Raw genomic sequence first — 4,356 nt, 5'->3', positions numbered from 1 at the left:
CTCTCTCTCTCCCCAACCTCTCTCTCTCCCTCCCTCCCCCCTTCCTCTTTATAGATATTTAATTATAACTGATTTTGCCTCTCTTTGGCTATTGTTGCTCTTGCAGATATTACAATTGAGAAGAATTTTTGGCTATATACAAAAAATTTTGAATGCTGCATTAATTTCGTCTATTAGACGACAAGAACACATCACTATGTATTTTGACAAACTCTTTAAAATTCTCAGCAATAGTACCACATTTTTAGATATATAGGTTGAATTTTTCTATTGTGCACTCTAAAAAAACCTATTGGTATTACAAAGGATTTGAATATAGAACAGCATGGGATCAAAATCCACAACTTTTATCATTGTCTCCAATCGAATGTTTCAAGTAATTTTTTTAAACGTCATGCATTGGCCCTGAAATTATTCTATCTATCTAAGGTATTCAAATTCCTACCCTATTATATATATATATTTATATATATAAAGAGTACGTGTATATGCATACATAATGTATTTACTTCTCTTAATACGTTCAACAATTAGCGTTAATCGCTTGCATAACGCTAATTGTTAATTCTAAGACGGGAGTCCCACAACATAAATGTCTCAAACTATCCTTAGAATCAGTTTCAGGCAAATCGTAAAAATGTTTTCATAATTTGTGAAATTCCTAATGATTCTTGAGTAAGTTTTCCTCAATAATCTTACGTACCTTTCTAGTCAAGAAGTTTCATATGATTTTAGAATTTTTCAATGATCTTTCTTATTATTATAGATCGAATAGAATCGAATAATAAAAATTTCTGTCTTGCAGAAACTAATTTCTCAAAGATCTTTTTATTTTTAAATTGAGTAGGGTCAGTTCTGATCTCGCAGAGATTTAATAAATATTAAAGGTACTCTGTGCAGTATAACGGGAAGCAAAAGTTCACGTAGGGCGATTGTATCGCGTTAACCACCGCGCGAGACGTGATCAGAATCGCTAATTCCGACGCGGCTTTATTTAACTGTTGACTTTATTTCAACAAGCTTTCGCTGCGCAACGTAATCTTTACGTGCATGTTGTTGATCCTTACATAATGCGGATCGGCTCGGCGAAGGCATTGCAGGAATGCGCGTTCCTCCGAGTGTCTCCCGCATTGTCCTATCCAATAATGAATCGTCGTCGTATGTGGTAACAGGGTCATTAAGCCACAAATTATTTGCAAATCGATATCGTTCATAATTTTGCGGAAATACCGATTCAGTTCGTCCCACATGGAAACAAATTCAACTGCGGGCGTGACTCATCCCCAATTTCCACGATACTACTGTGACGGAAAAGGTAAGGCCCATAACGAAAATAGAAAAAAGATAATGAAAATGCGTCATCTTCTCATGCGATGTTTGCAAACGTCACTCATAACTGGAGGGAGTAATCCAAATAATTCATGAAGTCCAAAATCAGGAGACATCCGTTTTCATAATATGTGATTATCTAAGAATTAAAGATTATCAAGAAATTCATTAATGAAATTCATTTATGAATTCCGTGGTAATCTTTAATCTTTAGATAACCATCATATATTGAAAACAATGGGCTTAGAGATGATTTTATAAAATTTAGACGTCTTTTATTGAACAGTTCTCGCAAAAGTGTCTTTCAAACGTCTTTTGGATGTCTATCTTAAATTTGGATTTTTTATTTAAATTGTTTACTGGAAACAATTTTGAAAGATCTGATTGAATCGAAATAGTGTCGATCTCGCGACTCGTTTGAGAGGTTCCGCGTCTCCCGCGACTCGGCATGGGACAATATTACGGGAAAAGGCAGAATCGACGTGATCGGCCGATAAATTTCTCATGAGAGCCGGCGGTCGAGCGCGATCGATCCTCTCGAGATCCTTATCCATCTCGAGAGCGGTCCAGCAGCGCGTTCTCGCAGACTGCAAACAGACTTTCACCCGGCGGCAAAGCTTGCACAAGAGCAAGGCGTGCGTCCTTCCCTCTCCTTTTCTTTTCCTACCCTTTTTTTTAATCCTCTCCCTTTTTCTCGCCTTATTTTCGCGAAACCGCGGAGTAAATAATACGCGCGCGCGTGGAATCCGCGGTCACGAGATGCCGGCACGGAAACGAGTAGAATGCCGTCAGAAATGTCGCTCCGGCTGCTGGCAGAAACTACGTCCTACCGTTTCGTATACCTGCGCGAATCTGTTTGTATTTCCTTTTTTTTTATTTCATCATGTATACTCACACAAGACCGGCGCGAGTGCCACTTCGCGACGGCGATGCGATAATTGAAAGAACGTCGAAAGAACACTCGTTTTATTGTTGCTGAGGAAAAGTTTTCAGTGAAAAAAGTGAAGAATAAAGTACTATATGTTTGACATGATAAAATGATGTTACTTCAACATATTTTGGTAGTTAGATGTAAAAGAATGTTTTCACGTAATTCAATTCAATTTTCCTCAAACAAAATTACTGATCTTTTGTTACATTTTTATTTTTCACGTAAGAGATTTACGGGCCGTCTACAATGAGAGTAATAAATTGTGTAATAAACTATAAGCTGTAAGAAATTGATCAATCAAAGTTGATCATTCTTCTCACATTCGATCATGATTGGTCGATTTCTTATGGCACATTACTTTTTTTATGTGAAAACGGAATACACAATGGATAAGTCGTAAGATATTGGCCAATCACAGTCAAATATGAAAAGAATAATCGATTGGTTGATTCTTCTCACAAGCTTAAAGCTTTCTACACTTTACTACCAATTGTGTTTTGAGACCTAGCATGGCACACACAAAAACGTAAACAGGAGTTATTTTTTTATTGTGATTGAATGATTCGCTTATCTTTTATTATCTCACTTTTTAATGTATTTCTAGCTTTAAGTTGGCACATAAAAAACATAAAGCCTTAATACAATAAAAAAACATAACCAATAAGAACAAGAGTAATAAAAATAGCAGAAACTGTATATCTAATACTGTTCCTGATAGGAAAATCTTTATTTTTGTTTCTAATGCTTGTGCTTTTCATTGTGTTTAGTAAACTGTAGTAAGCTTTAAGATATTAACCAATCACAGTTGAATGTGAGGAGAATAATCGGCTATGATTAGATGATTTTTTATGATTAAAGGCTTACTATCTATTATGTTTCTGGATTTTGGACTTAAGGCGTAAGCAATAAATGAATAGATCAATCATATAAAACAATAAACATAATAACAAATTTAAAACATTTTCTTACTTATTCCCTAAGTTCTTTATACTATAGCCTTTACATTTCGAATATTGTTAACTTTATATAAAACTTTATATAAAAAACAGAAAAATAAAGTGCAGAAATACATGTGAGATAATTATATTTTTAAAGGTTAAACGTTTATTTTTTAATTTTGACATTTCGAATTTTAAGTGCGTTTCGATGCAAATATAAGTTGTATAATTTTGTGGAAGTTCTATTGTTGTTTATCGAAGAAACATCAGGCGATCCTGAGATACCTAGATCTATTCTGTAACTTTTAACGCAAATTTCGTTATCATTATAACGCTACTGCGCAGCTTTTTTATCATGATGAAAGAGCTGCGCAGCAACATTATAATGACGAAATTTGCATTAAGAGTTACAGAATAGGCCTGCTGGTCAATAACGGTCGGCGAAGAGCGTTAACAAATGCGCAGCGACGGGACTTGAAAAATGGAACCGTCGCGCCGGTCGCAGACAGTAATTTGTTTGAAAACGCGAGACCAAACGCATTCCGACTACGGAAAAGCATGCACGATAACCTTACGTCACGACCTACCGAGATACAGCGTTATCGCAGTAAATTGTAACTCGGTTCTCTTTTTCAGTGCTCAAAGCCCGAAGAAGAAGCCCGGAACGGCTGCGGCTGAGTCAGCGAAATTTCTTTCAGCATCGACAACGACGGCGACGGGTAAAAAATTATCGGGATATGGCTCGTCCTCGATATCAATGGCGCAGCAACATCGCTGATGTTGTCAGAGTTCTTCGTCTTTAACTCGAAACTTGATTATAGCATACGACAAATCCCATTTTTTTGTATCGATGATTGAAAAAAAACGATAGCTTTTGAAAATTCTACTTTTTTGACAATAACTGAAGACCCTTCTATTTTTCTCTTATACAGAAAGAAATACCTTAAAACATCCTAAAAAGATGCGATACAAAATTTCAGAATTCTCGAACGTTGTTTAACATAAACTTATGTTACGTTTTAATAAATAAATAACAATTATTACACACACACACACACACACACACACACACACACACACACACACACACACACACACACACACACACACACACACACACACACACACACACACACACACACACACACACACACACAC

At 36.0% G+C, this 4,356-nt stretch overlaps 1 protein-coding gene across 1 annotated transcript in view; it reads right to left on the bottom strand.

The window, feature by feature from the left end:
• LOC105621611 (protein apterous-like) overlaps window positions 1–4,356 on the bottom strand; it is a 47,534-nt gene that overhangs the window by 32,529 nt on the left and 10,649 nt on the right. The window lies entirely within an intron of this gene.

This window comes from Atta cephalotes, assembly GCF_000143395.1.
Source record: "Atta cephalotes unplaced genomic scaffold scaffold00035, whole genome shotgun sequence".
In the NCBI taxonomy this organism is placed as follows: domain Eukaryota; kingdom Metazoa; phylum Arthropoda; class Insecta; order Hymenoptera; family Formicidae; genus Atta; species Atta cephalotes.
The sequence above is the reverse complement of the archived record's forward strand: the minus strand, read 5'-3'. Positions and strand labels throughout refer to the sequence as shown.